This window comes from Meleagris gallopavo, chromosome 17, assembly GCF_905368555.1.
Source record: "Meleagris gallopavo chromosome 17, MGAL_WU_HG_1.1, whole genome shotgun sequence".
In the NCBI taxonomy this organism is placed as follows: domain Eukaryota; kingdom Metazoa; phylum Chordata; class Aves; order Galliformes; family Phasianidae; genus Meleagris; species Meleagris gallopavo.
In genome coordinates this window covers 7350137-7366248 of record NC_139420.1, presented here as the reverse complement: position 1 = coordinate 7366248, position 16112 = coordinate 7350137, and the positions used below count along the sequence as shown (strand labels likewise).

General features: G+C 49.0%; 1 long non-coding RNA gene across 1 annotated transcript in view; it reads left to right on the top strand.

The window, feature by feature from the left end:
* The window catches only part of LOC109370355 (uncharacterized), a 122837-nt gene that overhangs the window by 11519 nt on the left and 95206 nt on the right, over positions 1-16112 (top strand). The gene's annotated exons all lie outside the window — the stretch shown is intronic.

The following is a 16112-nucleotide window of genomic DNA, read 5'->3' as shown; positions in this document are numbered from 1 at the left end:
CTTCATTCCTCTCCAAGTATATCTATAGATACATACATATATTTAAACTAATGCCATAGAGGAAGATAGGCACTGGGTTTTGGGTTGCATCAAAGCTGTCAGACGTGTTTTTAAAGGAGCTGAATGCAGACAGGGAGATGACCTTGCAAGTGTCTGTCGTGCCTTGTGCAATGGGCAGAGCTTCAAGCACGAAAGTTTAAAAGGTCCTTCTTAGAGCTTGCACCAGGAATTATTTCACTAGTTCAATCAACGTGAACTTTGTTGAGAATGTTTAAAAGTTCCTCTAACCCGTGAAGACCATCCAGCCAAATGCTGGACAGAAGATGAAGTTTTCTTCACAAAGGATTCCAGGAATCACAAGCACGAGTTGAGCTGGAAGGCTGCTGAGCTTGTGGGGAGTGCAGGCAGAAGGGGCAGGAGGGGCTGCACAGCTCAAGACACTCATGATTCAAACAGAGCTGTTGGGGTTTGGTAACTCTCCACTGTTCCCATCTGAGACTTTTCTGCACAGTTGTACACACATGCTAGCAGCAGGAGGGAGATCTGCTGGCCACACTGGGAAGTACCAGATCCTTGGGAAATCCTCAGTACTCAGTTGTGGGGGTCTGCCCTGTCAGCCCTTCCAGAGGTGTGCAGACAAGGTGTTTGTTGTCAGTTAACAACCCGAGGGGAAAAATGAAATGAACCTCTGTCTCCTTCCAAGTTGTGCAGAAGTTGACAGCAGTTTGTGTTCAGTCTGCTGAAACCCAGTGCCAATAGGACAACATTAGTGACATCTTTTAAAAGGTAGGAAGAGAGCAAAGTAATGCTGGAGAAGTTTGGCTCCAGCTGCAGCGTGCATTGTTAGCATGGCAGTGTCACTTGTGCTCCTTTTGCAGGAAACAATTCTCCCCAGCCACAGCCTCAGAAATACATTCACCAGTGTCTGTGGTGCCACTGGGGAGCTCAGTAGACAAGGCAAAAAGCCTTGAGATACTGCATGTCAGTCTATCTCTCACTGTAATTATCTTTATTGATTGGAGAATCATTTACATTTCCATATCTCTGAGTTACCTGTTAGCACAACTGTTTAGATGTGTTCGTGGATCAGATTTCAAGAGATTTTATCCCAGGGAAAGAATGTCTTGTTAGATGTGAACTGTATGCAGGTCTCAGAAGAGAGGGAAAGGCGCTTTGTGGCAAGAAATGATGCCAGAAGGCTATCACTGCAGGGAGAAGAGAGGAAGCGGCTGTGTCAGCAAAGCCATTTTTCACAGCATCCCGAACACCCAGCAATGCCCCATGTGGACTTCCTCTATTTAGAAGAGCTCAATATTTGCTCAGAATAAAATAAAGAGGAGGAAGACATAAGGACACAGAGCCACAAACCAGAAATTCTTCCTTCCTATAGGCTTGCAGTGTGTCCGGCGGGGATAGCTCTTGCTGCAGACAGAAATACCAGCTGAATTAAAGCTTGGGAGCAGCTGAGAATGGCTCCTCCAAGTGCACTCTCTCCTGACCCTTGCTTCCTTCTGCCGATGGGAATCCTGCTTCTTTCCTACATGGCTACCCCAGCCTGCTGGTGGGGACGTGGAGTGTCTATGGGAAGGGAGGGCAGAGCAGGACCAGCTCTGGGCGTAGACACATGGGCTGCTGGCTGCTGGACACCCCCAACCTCAGCTTCTGTCTCCCCCAGGTTGGCCTCGTGCTGCTGCCTGCTCAGCCTCACTGAGCCCAGATGCAGAATCCGAGCTTTAAAATGGATGTTTTTCACATTAAAGAGCTACACAAACATTTTATTTCCCATTTGTGGCCCTTTTGCAAACAGCGTAGAATCCGCTCTTTCCTGCGGAAGATTTGTGTCCAAGGGAGCTCCCAGGCTAACATAAAGCTGCCCGTACTTCCAAGAGGCCTCTCTGGTAAGCTCTTATTTCTTGGATTCCTTCCCAAAATGAGGCAGTATCACTTATGGGAAGCGGCAAACAGAAGTGATATGAAGCACTGAGAAAGCCTTCCAGTTTCAGCAGAGGCACAAGTGTCATCTCTCCACAGAAATATCAATTATACTTCCTGTACAGCTAATGAGATAGCAGTTGGCAAACATTAGCAGGTAAACAGTCAGACACGGCAGAGCACACCGTTTGGGTTTCTTGAATTAAATTTTCCCATTATTTAAGCGTCCCTGAGCTCTGCGTCCGCTGGCATGCCCAGATAAAGAGCCCACGATGATGAGCCATGCAATGCTCATGGGCTGTGTGCATCGCTGCTATGCCTCGTGCAGCCTTAGTGGTTGGTTTTGGGGCTCAGGAGGGCAGCAGCAGAGCCCCACTGTGAGGTCCCAGTGCTGGGGAAGCCCGTGTGAGAGAGCAGCTTAACCCTAAACACGGCTATCTCACATCATAAGGGCTTCCTTTGCTCATTTTTACTGCTCTGCTCTTTTTTTGAAGAATAAGAGAGTAAATCTGATTCAGAGTTATTATTAATCCCATATGCAGCTTATGAGGAGAGGAAAAAGCAGTAATTAAATGCAGTCATAAGTTAAAAGAATTGAACGCTTGCCTCTTGCTTGCCCAATATCTGGCGAGTGCCATGTGTTTACTCAGTCATCTGCTGAACCAGAGCCTTTCAAAGCTGCCCGTGTTCCTCATGGAGAGCACCCCACTCCCCACAGGTGACCTCTGGGGCACAGACATAGTGGGATTCCATGGGATGCCCTGATTTCTCAAGATTGCTGCATGCAATGGATGGATGCTGCATGCATGGGGCCCTGGGCAGCCTGAACGGATGGGGGGCACCCAGCCTGCAGCAGGGGGTTGGATGATCTTTAAGTTCTTCTCCAACCTAAGCCATGCTCTGAACTTAGAAGCTCAAATCTCTCCCCAGAAGGCCTCTCCCACAGCCCTGTGGGATCCGTGCCCTTTCTTATACATATATATATACTTATATACACTTCACCTGCAAAGAGCTGGACAGGAGGAGGTCCTACACAATTTACAAGCCAGCTGCCAGGCCATACAAGGTTGAGGTAACTTCCCTAGGTCAAAGTAAAGTGCAAAAGAAGTTAAATGTGCTCTAGGCTTTTTCTGAAAGAGATTTCCTCATTCTGAGAGATTCTAGTGTGCAGTTTTGTTAAGAGGGGATGGTATAGATCTTCACCTAGAGAAGAAGAAAGTTTTTGCTTGTTACCCACTGGAGCTCCTTTCCTGCAGCAAGAGCATTTGGGGACTATCTTTCTAGACAGAGCATATGGGAGCTGTTTGGAAAAAAGGCTGAGGTTAACAGTAAGGTATGGGCACAGCCATCCGTGTGGGGCCAGGTGCAGTGCTCCCCTCTGCCCACAGTTCTGGTGGCTCTGTGTTCCCACCCATCCCTCCTTTCCCTCTCTCTTGTTATTCCCTCCATCCAGAGGATCATTTTTCAGACAGCCCCAGCGCTTTGCCCTGCAGTCAGACTATTTAGTCTGGTTTTGGTGACCCTGTCTGACTGCTCAAGAATAAGCTCTCAGGTTTCTCTTTTCTCTGCAATCACTACAATTTTTTTTTTTTTTTTTTTTTTTTTAAACAAATACATACCTTTGAGCCTCAGCCTTTCAGAAGGACTTAAGGTGGACCAATTCTCCTTCCTCTGTGCAAAGAGAAACGCTCAGAATAGCGTTGGGATTTGCATTCCTTTGCAATTGTGCTATGTGGAGTGCAAGGTTACCTTCCCTTATTAGTCTTTGTGGAGTGGCCATTCAGAACTAGCATTTATAAATATATAAGTTTAGGGATACCTATGTTCTGTACACGGGCAGTACTGATCTCCAAGCCTTGCAGTGAAGACGCCTCTAGAATTTTCTTTCGAAAAGTGATGCTATAACTTTTGGTCTGACTAATATGTGCTGAAAAAGCTCATTGTGCTTTAAACGTTAATTCCAAAAGCTTTAAGAAAAAAAAAAAAATAATAATTCCCATAAGCTCTCTTCTTTGTGCTGCTCAACCATTGTCTGTAGCCCCTATTGAGGGTTCACTTTGTGCGTCTGCATTGTGAGCTCCGTGCGGAGTCAGCAGAAAGCGCTCCTGCTCAGGATGGATGGCGATGGCTGCTCACCAGTTCATTTTGCTTTAATTACTCTACACAAGTCGAAGTCGCTGATCACTCATCATGGGCTTTGCATTTTAGACGCCATTTCTCCCGCTTCTAAAACAAATTGGGTGTAAGTGCCCTTCATCCACCAAGTGGTGGGCAAGGCATGGGGGTGGGGGAGCGCAGGTACGTGTTAACAACCCAGAGTGCTTTTGCAGAGTGACTTGCTGGGAAAAGAAAATAGCAGAAAAGAGACTTGAAGGAATTCGGAGCCGTTTCGGTGAGGCCCAGCCTGCTCCCTTGCCCCTTGCAAAGCTCGTCGCGTGGAGCAGCCTCCAGCTATGACAATAAACACCTCTGCTGCAACCTGCCTCTCATTTGCATATTAGCAGCCTTAATTCTGATGAAATATGCAAATGTATGCAAAATGAAATTCATCTCATAATGACACGAGGCGATTAAACAATTTTTATGCTTAAATATTCTGTTTAATGAAATCAAACAGACCCATGCGTGTGACAAATTTGCCTCAGCATGGAGAAATTAGAGGATATCAAAAAACCAACGCAGAATTCCAAATGCAGGATGAGCTGCACCAGGCACTGCCATCACCTTTGCAGTGTGATGCTGGTCAGTGGCCAAACGAACTGGAGATTTTGTTGGTAGGAACTGATGAGTTAGTGGTGAGGCGCTTTGCTTCACAGCCTCCAAAGAAATCCCATTCTCTGGCTGTCTTTTATTTATGTTCCCAATGTTACATCTGCAGCTACTGCTGGAGGACGTAAGTGGATGGGGCACCTCGAGCTGCTCTGGATGTGAGGAGTTGGCTGTGAGATTGCACCATCACCACACCGACCTCTCCATCTTCCTGAGTGCAGAATGTGGGAAGAGGCTATTTTTCTGTGCAGCTGTGGGGGAATGTGTTTATTTCCATCAGCATGGACTGCACCCCATCCTCCTCACTCCTTTCCTCCTTCTCCCACGTCCCTCCCATGCCAGCAGCGCTGGTGCTGCTATGGCCCCAAGGATGCTGCAGGGCAGTGCAGAGCTGCTATCTCTGCAGGCTGCATGGAACCAGCAGCACAGTGCAGGGCTGGGGGAGCAGCACGCGAGGCCATTATCACCCAGCATTTCATTTCAGTTTTACTCTACATCCATCAAGCCCGTGGATTTCTAAGGCACATATAAGGTGACAGTGATGTTAGCCATGGGGAAGTAACCTACTTTTCGAGGAGAAGGAACTAGTTAGGGATTATTTCCAGCTTGGTGGCCTGCTCCTCCTCTTCTCCTTGTGCTTTGGGACAGAAGTGGCCATTCCTCCTGTGGAGGTCTGGGCCCGGTGCTGGGAAATGCAACCCCCAGCCCAGGGAAGTCTGGCTGTGGCTCTGATGGCTGTGCTGACCTCAGCTGCGACATGTGGGCTGATACTGCTGATAGCTTGTCCAGATGTCACCGTGTTCCCTTTGGTTATGATATGGTAAAACCAAGGTAATTTAATATTAGTCCCATGCACACTCCTCCTTATTTTTTCTGTGGACTGGTTTTATTACATGTAACTTTTGAAAAGACATTGCTGCTGATGATTTTCCCATGTTCCAATTAATGTTGTTTTGCTAAATTATAGGTGAACCTGTGACAGATCTCACTGCTTTCTAGACCCAGAGGTGCTAAAGGACTCTTGGGTCACCTCATGAGTTTGCACCCTAAGATATATTTTACAAATACCTAGTCTGTGTTTTTATTTGTGCTTTTGTTTTGTTTTTCACACAGCTAGAACACACAACAAAAGTTTCTATTGCTTCCCTCGGGTATCTGACAAAACCTTCTGCCAGGAGAAATAAAAACGAGCACTGCTTCACTTATGCTCAGGTTCAGATCTTTATGCTGCAGCGGAGGATGCATGTGGCACTGTTCCTGCCCCTCTACCTGTGCCCAGAGGAGATGGCATGGTGCATGGTGGATCTTGGATGTCTCCAAGTGCTCTTGGTGCTCTGGAGGACCCCAGACGGGTGCTCGGTCCCCAGCTTTGCTGCAGTCACTGACAGAGCAGCTGCATTTCCATGGCCTGAAGTGATACCGCCGCTGGAAACAATCTTTGCTTTCATCCTTCACTGCAGACTCATCCCAGATCTCTTTTGCTTCTTCCCTTGTAACCTCATCCAGATTTTGATATTTCCTCCCTTACATCTCAACCATGTCAGCTGCACTGGTCCCAGCTATGTTTCTCTTGGTCACGTTCCGCATTTTCCTAATTCTTCCAGTTCCACTTCTGTTTCTGTTGGTGCATTTGCAACTTATCCCAGCTGGATCTCCTCTGTAACATTACCCATAAGGTGTTCATTCTCCTCCTACGCCCCAGTGGTGCTCAGGAGCAATCCTTGCCCTGGTGACCATCAGTGCCCACCCTTCCCTCCCCAGAATGCAGCTCCTGTGGCTCCTGGTGCCTGCAAGCAAAGCAGGAAGGGGTGTGCAGCCCCCAGGGCTTCTGCATCTGGAAATGCAATTGCTGCCTCCCGGCTCGCAGCCTCACCTTCAGCACCGCCCTCTGGTTCTGGCCTCATCCTCCCCTGAGCAGCATGTCCCCGACTTCCCCTCCTGTCATGGGGTAATGGATGATTCTAGGGAGTAGCTGATTCCAGCTGCCTGGTTTTGCTCTGTGAGCTCATTCCCATAGTCTGGACCTGTGGAGGCATGTGTGTTGCTTTCGAAATGGCCCTGATACGATGCATGCCCCGATGGACCAAGGGCATCCTAGGGAGTGACCTTGCTGTGCCAAGCCAGGCTGTATCGAGCCAAGCAACCACGCTGTGCTGTGCCATGCCTTGCTGTGCTGAACCACATGGAGCCATGCCATACCGTGTTGCACTGTGCCATGCTATGCCATGCAGAGCTGTGCAGCACTGAACCAAGCCTGGTTAAGGACTTGGAGGAGCTGTAGGGGGATTTTTGGCACATTCTTCCCTGAGCTATGAGACCCCAACACTGAGCTCTGGGTGATCCCCTGCAGCTCCAGCGAGGGAAGGGCGTGCGCTGCCCCTGCCCCATCCCCACGCCCCATTGGCCCCGTGTGAGGCTCCTTCCCTGCCTGCCAAAGATTACACAGCGCTCGGGGCCTCGAGCTACAGCGCCGGAGCGCGGACCCCTGCCAGGCCTCATAGCACAGCCATGATGTAAGAGCAGAAAGTCAGCAGAACCCCCACCGCTCGCTGCGCGGGAGCGTTAACCCTTGGAGAAGGGGGGTGGAGGGGACCTGGGGCATCCCCATGGCCGTGGTGCACCGAGGGCTCCCTGCTCCTAGTGCTCGGCTGGCAGCTCTCAGTGCTGACCGTGTGCTCAGCCCATCCACGGGGCGTAAATCACTGCGAGGCAACAGGTCACCCGCTGGGAAGTCCTCGCGGTATCTGAGAAAGTTTATGAACTTTCGCAGCATAAAATGAATGTGACATTTCCTCACTGTGATGAATGTTCATCAGAAATGACTCGATCCAAACAACCTTGTGCTACAAAGCCATCGGGCCATGAAAGCCTGGTGACAAAACAATCTCCTTTAAGCGTGGCTGTGCTGGAATTAGAGTTGATTGCAATCATACGGCTTAATGTTGTGACTTTGTTACATTCCCATTATTTTGACAATCCGCTGCATATTTGCAGTATTTGACTGCGGATGAGTATCCTCACACAGTGAGGTGTGTACAACTGCTGTATCCATTTCTTTCTGTATCAGTTCAGCTTGATCAAGAATAGCCGATGTGCTACGTTCTTTCCTTGTTTCACTCTTCAGGTTTGCCTTTTGGGCCAATGGAAAGGACATGGGGAATGTCCCTGGGCTCCACCAAAGCACCTGAGCGTGGGGCTGGAGGTGGTGGGAACAGTCCTGTTCCTGCACCAGGAACTTTTCCTTCAGGGACCAGCCAAGCAACGCCTAAATAAATAGGCAAATGCAGTTCCAAGCTCATATCATGTTACAGTAATCAGAGGATAAAATTGTTTTTCTCTGTGACCTTGTTACAACCATTTGCGAAGTCTGTGGAGAAAACTGCATGTCTAAATCAATCCTCCCCTTAGTGAGCATCACTGGAGCTCTCCCTGAAGCAAATTAAAAGGAGCTGTGAAGGAACCAGGGCTCAGCGCTGCACGAGGCTGCGGGCACTGCTGCCCGGGGTGGGGCCCGACAGCGCCCGCTAATTGATTTGCTTTTGATACTGTGAGCTGGAGTTTATTGTAAAAACTCCCGGCACGATTGGAGGGCTGCCTGTTATTATCAGTCTAAATAAATACGGGTTAGCAACAAATTTGAACCATCTGCTCGGGATGAAGCTGTCTCTCTGTTAAGGCTTTCCCAGCGCAATGCCTTGCACCAGTGATGGAGTGTGAGCCCCAGGGCCATGCTCAGCATGCAGGGTGTCTGCAGCCACGGTGCCTGTGAGGCTGCAAACCCTCAGGCCTGTGTGGATGTTAAGGCAGAGAGTGCGTGTTCAGCGTCTCTATTTTAAACTCATGGACAGACGCTTTTTCCACAATAATGGCTTATGCCAAAGAGCTGAAATCAGAGGGAGAGGCTGCCCAGGAGAGCTGAGGAGCTGCCTGAGCAGTGGGGAAAGGTGGCTGTGGATGGGGACAGGGGTGGGAATGGGGATGGGGGCTGTGCTGGTGAGTGGATGCCCAGTGCAGTATGATCTGGCCCCAGGGTTCTCTGGCACGCAGGGGTTAAAGGACTGGGTTTGGCAGCGCTGGGAGATAAGATAACCCTGATGGAGGGAGGGAGGAGGGTTTTCTCACAGGAACCTTGTGGGAAAAGCAGAACCTGGTGTTGTGGTTCACTAACTGCCCACTAATGATATCCCCGAGGGAGCCGGTCAGGCATCATAAAATCAGGCAGTTTGCCCCGGAAATAGGTGAGGAGATGTAAATGTGGCACCCTGCAGGGGCTGACGTCTCACCAGGTGGCTGGCTTGGTGCAGGGACAGCTTTGGTGCTGTGTGGGACAGGGGCTCACCACTGGCTGCAGGGAGCCCATCACCGCGCTGTCTTGTCCCCAGCCCCACGCATTGCAGCAGCTCATTAGGCTGGTAGTGTGCCCCCAAGAGCCTGGAGTGTTTGTGCAGCTGAGCTCCAGCAGGAACAGTGCCCGTGATCATGCATCCCCCCACATCTCACCTGTGGCACTGGGACAGGCAGGGCTGGCTAGGAGCCTGAAGTTCAGCTCAGATGAGCACCCGTGCTCAGAGGCATTTGATGCTTGCTGGACATGAATGAGGCTGGAAATCTGGGTATATTTCAACATCAGTGCTGCTCTGAGAGGGACCTTGGGGCTGCTGATGCAACAAGCAGTTTATTTTTGGATGCATGGAATGGTTGGTGCTGCCTAAACACTAACGAAGCTATTAGTGGAGACAGTGTGTGGACGCACTGGGAATTAAGCACTGGAGGATGTGGCAGAGCAAGGATCTACTTTAAAGTGGATTCCCCATGCTCTAGGAATTCAGAACACCTTGGCCACCTTTATCACTTCTCCTGCACATCTGAGACAGGCCAGAGCCTGTCAGCCAGTAACTGTGCTTCCTCCTGCATCCGGGCTCTGCTCCCACTCTTCACCCAGCACAATCCCATCTCCCCGCTGCTGGACAGCAGCCAAATGCAATCGGTTCTCTGAAAGACTTGCTAAATACGTTCAGCAAAAGAATTTAATTAGCCTCTTTCTCTTCCACGTGAAGCTTTAAGAAAAAAAAAAAAGAAAAAAGAAAAAAAAAAGAAGAAAAAGAAAAGGAAAAAAGCTCCCCATTCTAAGTCCATCTCCTCAGCTCCTTGTCATGGCTCTGCCGCTCTCTGTGGGATTTTTATGCATCTCCAGAAAGGAAAGTCATGCCTGGTTGGGCAGAGCCTGTCCTGCCTGTGCATGACGACTGCCCTGAGTGCATCAGCAGAAGGCTCTGTGCATCCCTCTTGCCTCCTGTTTGGAGGTTAAAGGATCGCTTGGTTGTTGGGATCTTTGCTTTCAGCCCAAACTCCTGCAAGGGATGAATCATAGCTGCATAACTTTGGCTGAGCGTGCACGCTTTTTGCTGAGACACATGAGTACTGGGGAACACAGGGGACTGGCACGTGTCCCTTGTCAGAGGGAGCACCAAGCAGCCCTGCCAAGGCTTCCTCTGCTCTGCCCAGCGCTGCACCCACACATCCTGGCACAGGGGAAAATCTGACTCGTGGGGCAGCAGCACTGCAGCAAAGGGCAGAGGTGCTGTGAGCACGGCCCTGTGCAAGCTGGGTGCCTGTAACTGCTGGGTGCTGTGCGATGGGGCACAGCCAGGTGCATGGGGCTGAGCCTGGCCTCCCCGCCCACTGCAGACACAGGGCGCAGACCTGCTGTGCTGACACTGAGCACTGTTTGTGCAGCTGATGTCTAGACCTGGATAAACTGTGCTTGCTTCCACTGCAGTGCCAAAAACCATACCAGAAATCCTTCCCTCTGTGGTAAGGGTGGATGAGCATAGTTCTGGTGCCTTCCCCAGCTGTGGGGCTTAGCAACGCGTGTGCCATGGCAGTGATTGGGTACCTGGCACGGCCCTGCTCTGCCCCCCAGAACTCAAGGCATGGGCACCCCACAGTGGGGCCGGAGGCTGCCAGGTTAATGAGCAGGGAGCAATCTGTTATGGAATTTATGAAATGTTATGTAACTGCGAGGAACCCATAGACAGACTCTCTTAAAATGATATCCTTGTTAATAATCTCCTTCATCCATCACTTTTGCTCGGGGATCCTCTTGCTTTTATGGAGAGCATAAATTACTGGGGCTGAGGAGGGGCTGGGAGCTCTGACAGGATTCATATCTTCATTGCATCCAGGTCATACCCGCATCACCCTGTGCCCACAAGGACAGTGCCAGGAGTGGGGTTTAGTGCCCATACCCCAACCCCACCCTGCAGCGTTGGGAGCAGCAGAGCACACTGTCCTCTGTCTGCCCTGAGGTCTGACAGCACTTCCTCAGCCCTCCCCAGGTTCCTCGGGCACTTACCCAGAATCACTCATCACTTCTGCAGATCTTGGCCATCGCTCTTGCTTCATAGCATCTGTGCAATGCTGATGTTGGCTTTCGTGAGAAGCTAAGGGTTAAGGGAAAGGGATCAAACCACAGAAGATATAGTGAATACAGCTTTTCTTGCTCAGGCTGCGTTGTGATATATTTAAACTTTCATTTAGCATAAATACTGTAGGTCAAACACCAGACAGATTCACCAATTATATTTTCCCCTATTAGATGAAATATGTTTCTAATTTGGCTATAGTTTTGTTTTATTAGACCTATGGCAGCGAGGGTGACCCTGCTTCAAAATAACCTTTTCAGATTATTTAGCCTTTGTCTTTTGCAAATGGGATTTGATAAAGCAAAAATGTGCCAGTCTATTTTTTAAGGGAGGGTGATGTGAACCCAATTCTTTTCTTCGGTTGAGCTGGGGACCACTGGAGTGCAGCACTGCCCATTGTGAGGCAGTGCATTCCAGCAGCTCCCTGCACACCCAATGCTCTAGAACAGTATTTATTCATTCGGACCAACTGATCATTGTCTCTAAAATGTCACAAAATACAATGTTAGTGTTTCCTGGGCTTAAATGCTTCCAGGTCTTCGAGTGCTGGTTAGGAGCAGCACACAGTGCGATGCGTTGGCCCCAGCTCAGATCTCCATGTTCTTAAAAGTAAGATAGAGAGCTGTGAGCCGGCGAGCATGCACCCAGCGGGTATCTTTTAGGATCAGCTCTTGCTTTTTGTATGCGGTGAAAAACAGCTAGATTAGGTATTTTTACTTTGCACGATTCCATTTTTCTCCCAGCTTATCTGATCCGCTTATTTTACCAAGGGCTTTATTTCCTTCAGGCTCTGAGGCTCCGAAGCTCAAAGCTTCCCAGCGACCGGGGCTTCGCTCAGCCCCGTGCCAGATACACATCAGCCCTGGTGGCTGTGCACTATTGCTGCTGTTATCACTCTGTCGCTGACAAATCCCCACAGCTCACCTGGCCACAGCCCCACAGCACTGATGACGGTGGGCATCACATCCCCTGTATCCACGCACAGCTCAGGGCTGGTGACTCTCAGTGATGGAGTCACCACACTGCCATCCTGGTAACGAATGGCCGTATTGAATGGTAAAGATAACAGCGGAGCTTGTAACTTGGAAATTAAAACCAGCTTGAAACCTGGATGGAACTCGTGCTGAAAATGATCCTTAAGAAAATATTTGGAATTGAGGAAGTTGTGCCTTAAAATTGTCTGAAATTCAGAGTCTTTAGCAAATATTAAATATTTAATGAGGCACAATCATAGAATTATGGAATCACAGAATGGCTGAGGTTGGAGGGGGCCTTATAGATCCCTCAGCCCTGCCGTGTGCCGGCTGCCCCCAGCTCAGGCTGCCCATCCATGGCCTCGGGCACCTCCAGGGATGGGGCACCACAGCTCTGGGCAGCACTGCCAGGGCGTCACAGCCCTCTGAGTGAGGAATTGCTTCCTCACATCCAACCACAATCTCCCCCTCTTAGGACTGTGTGCATGGGCAAAAGTCTATGCTCCCCCACAAGCCACCCCCAGTTAGTTCTCCCATGCCCACACTCAGGTGCTCACAGGACCATGAGGGCTCTGACTGCTCCCACTTGCTCTCAAGGCTGCTGTCTGTGCAATCCCCCCATTCTTTTTTGGTTGTTCACACGTTTTCACCCAGGTGCTTTGTCCGGTTGTATTAAAGGATAATTCTGGATTATACATGATGCAGATATATAAGGGAGGGAAGAAAGGGAATTTATGAGATAGAAACCTAGCTTGTAATATCAGCCCTGGGATATATGGCCTGGGGACAACACAGCTCATACGCTGAATTCTGTCCTGTGGAAGGGGATGGTTTAGTGAACTGAAGGTGCAGAACAGCAGCACATGAAAGAGAAGCAGGTGCAGGGTGCCAGAACACTGCTCAGTTTCTCAATGCTGATCACAGAAATTCCCAGACCCCAAAAACTGAAAGGGGAGGAATTTTCCAAAATGGTGAAATCTCCAAATAAGAACAGACACAAGTGCTTGAGAAACAATCCCCTGACCTGAACGCTTTCAATTACAGCAACCATAAATTTCATTTACAGTCCTATTAAAGCACACCCTATTTATATGTCTGCTAACTGTCCCAGAGCCTGATGGAAGGTACTGGAGACTGAAAAACAACCAGGATTATTAAAAGCAAAATTAGCATAAATAAGATAGCTGGATGTTTGGGGCAAAGTGCCCCTGGAACGACTTCTGCTGCATAAGGCATAGCTGGAGAAGTTTGTCAGTAGTGGAAAAGTTATTTTCCTAAATGGACATTAATGTTTTTCCCATTAATTGGAAGAAATTCTGAAGCAGTGGAAAACCTCAAAGTGATATCACTTTGAAAAGTTGCAAAAAATTCACACTGAAAAGGCTTATGAAACTCAGACTTTTCCCAACCAAAAGTGACTTTGAGATGAGCCCCTCTTCGTGCCCACCACGGGTTGCTGGTGGATGGGTAGGGCAGTGCAGGGTTATGCCCATGGAGGAGTAGCTACCACTGCCACCTGCCAAGAGCCACTGAGAAGCATGGACCTGGTCTTCAGGAAGCTGAGCCCAGGGTTGGGGAGCTGGCATTGCACTGGCATCGATATAAGCATCAGCATCAGCACTGGCATCAGCACGGCACCCAGCAGTGTCCCCATACCCAGCCATGTCCCTGTGCCAGTGTGTGCTCAGCCCTTGGTGCGTGCAGACCACCACTGACCGGGCAGCACAGCCAGTACATCCATTAGCCACTTGCATAACTGTTTGCAGAACTGGAACCTTGATATGCTTTCAGTGCTTCCCAACACTCTCAGTCCCCCAGTATCTCCCTGCTCCCTCGGACACACTCTGTTCCAATACAAATAGAGAGCTTTCTGGGAATGTGATTTATTTCCCCTAATTCTGATCTCTTCTTGCATTCTTCAGTTTTAGAAGCAGAACCCGTGAAGAGTTTGGCTGACATGAGTATTTGTGGAAAGGTTTCCTTTTTTTTCTCCCATCTTCCATATTTTTCTCAAAAACAGCTACCTAAATCCAAATAAGATTAAGAGAAAAACCTCTAAAATGGGTTACATTCATTTAGAAACTAGATCCTTTGTAACGATGAAAGAAGCACAATATTCTTATGTAATAAGTCCTGCTTTATAAATGCATTAATTCTTAAATTATATTGTTTTAATAAACAAGGCTCTAGACATGCCCAAGGGCACTGTTATTCTCAGAAGAGTTTTCCAAGAAGGCTTGTGTTGTTGGATTATTATTCCATGACTTCCAAGTTCACTGACTGGAGCTATTTTTTCTAATACTCATATTGCAGTAAAAACAACAACTTTCAAATACTTTGTCAAGAAGATTGGGAATCAAAATGGAAACTATTTGTGTAGGATGAGAAGTGCTGAAAGCCTCTCGTTTCATGCAATTAGATTTGGAATCTGGGGCCTGGCTCACAAAAAAAGGAAAAAAAAAAGAAGTGTTTTTAGAAGGCTGCACTGATAGGGGGAGGTGGAGGAGATGTGGGTCGACGCACCGCGAGCTCACCCCACTTGGGGATGTGCATGGGGCACACAGCCAGAAGACCTGAAAGCTGCAGGTCCAGTGACAGCATGCGCCACCCTCACCAGGAAAACACACAGAGGATGTTCTGACACCATCCCATCCCCAGTGCCATGTTGGTGCCCAAAGCTGGGCCCAGCAGCGCTCTGCCACGCACGGTTCTGACTCCGCCAGCTCCTTCATAAGCGGATACGAAAGAAGGGAAATCTCACCCATTTGTGCCTCTGTCAAGTATCTTCTGCCTCATTTCCTTAAGTTATTAGCGCTCTTTTATTGGGTTTGGCTTGCAGGAGGATGACTATTTCATCCGTCAAATCAGAATCTTTTTAACGCTAATACCGAATTTATAGAAGTGGTTAAACGAAGTGTTGACAATATGGACAATGTGTTTCTGATTAACGCTGCAATTTAAAGTGAAACTGCCAACTGCCTGGAGTTACTAAAACAGTGCTGCATTTTTCCAGGCCCTGCAGGCTCGAGCTCGGCGTCACAGCAAGCAGATGTCGGCACCGCGCTGCACTTGCGCTGATGGCCTCTGCCACCAGAGCTCCTTCCCACAGTTGTGTTTGTCCTTTGCTCTTCCCCTTCGGGTGCACTGGCATTTCAGTTTGCTGACTTTTCCCTGCCCTACGGAGCAGTGTCTTCAGGTACTGGGTGCTCTCTGGTTCCCAGTGCTAAGTATCACTCCCATGGCACAAGCACCCAGAATGGGGATGGGACAGAGCACAACAGCCAGCCCCTTTCTCTATGAAGGGTAGGAAAGCAGACTCAAATATCCCAATTAATTAATTATATCTTTTTAATATTGTGAGAAACAAAAGGAGTTGTACCCATAGAATGGCAACAGGAACAAAAGGAGAGTGGGGAGTGCAAGCAGAGCTGAGCCATCACTGCAGCATCCAACAGAGCAGTGTGATCACAGCCCTCTTGAGAAGCATCACTTCCACCTGAAACTTCCTCTGAGAGTGCTCACAAGAGTGGGAGCTTTGATCCCCTCCCTCCCCTTGCTCGTTAATCGCCCTCAGTTGCAATACTGAACTTCTGAAATTCAACAGCTACTAAAACATAAGGCATTGAGGGCTTGGAAAGTCTCGCAGAGCTGGAGGTTTTGCAGAATGTTTTGGCTTCTCCAAGTTCAGAGCTACAGTGCAAGTTCAGGAGTTCTCAGTTAAAGCTGCTGGTTTGTGTTCAAGGGTGGTTCAGGTTTGGAATGAGCAATATCTCTCCCCTGTACACAGCACAGGACCAAACCATTACCCCCCTTCCCTCCCAGTAGCATCCTTATGCTACCAGCCCACACCTCTATGCTGCACAGCCTCTCTCCTTCCTGAGCTCAGGGGGGATCCACTGCAAATTAATAGTGATTGAACTATGCTAATGGCAGTCCCACTGTTTATCCCCTGCTGATGTTTGCAAGGGCATTCAGCTGGTGTCCCTCTTAGCAGTATAAATTTCACCTGTGC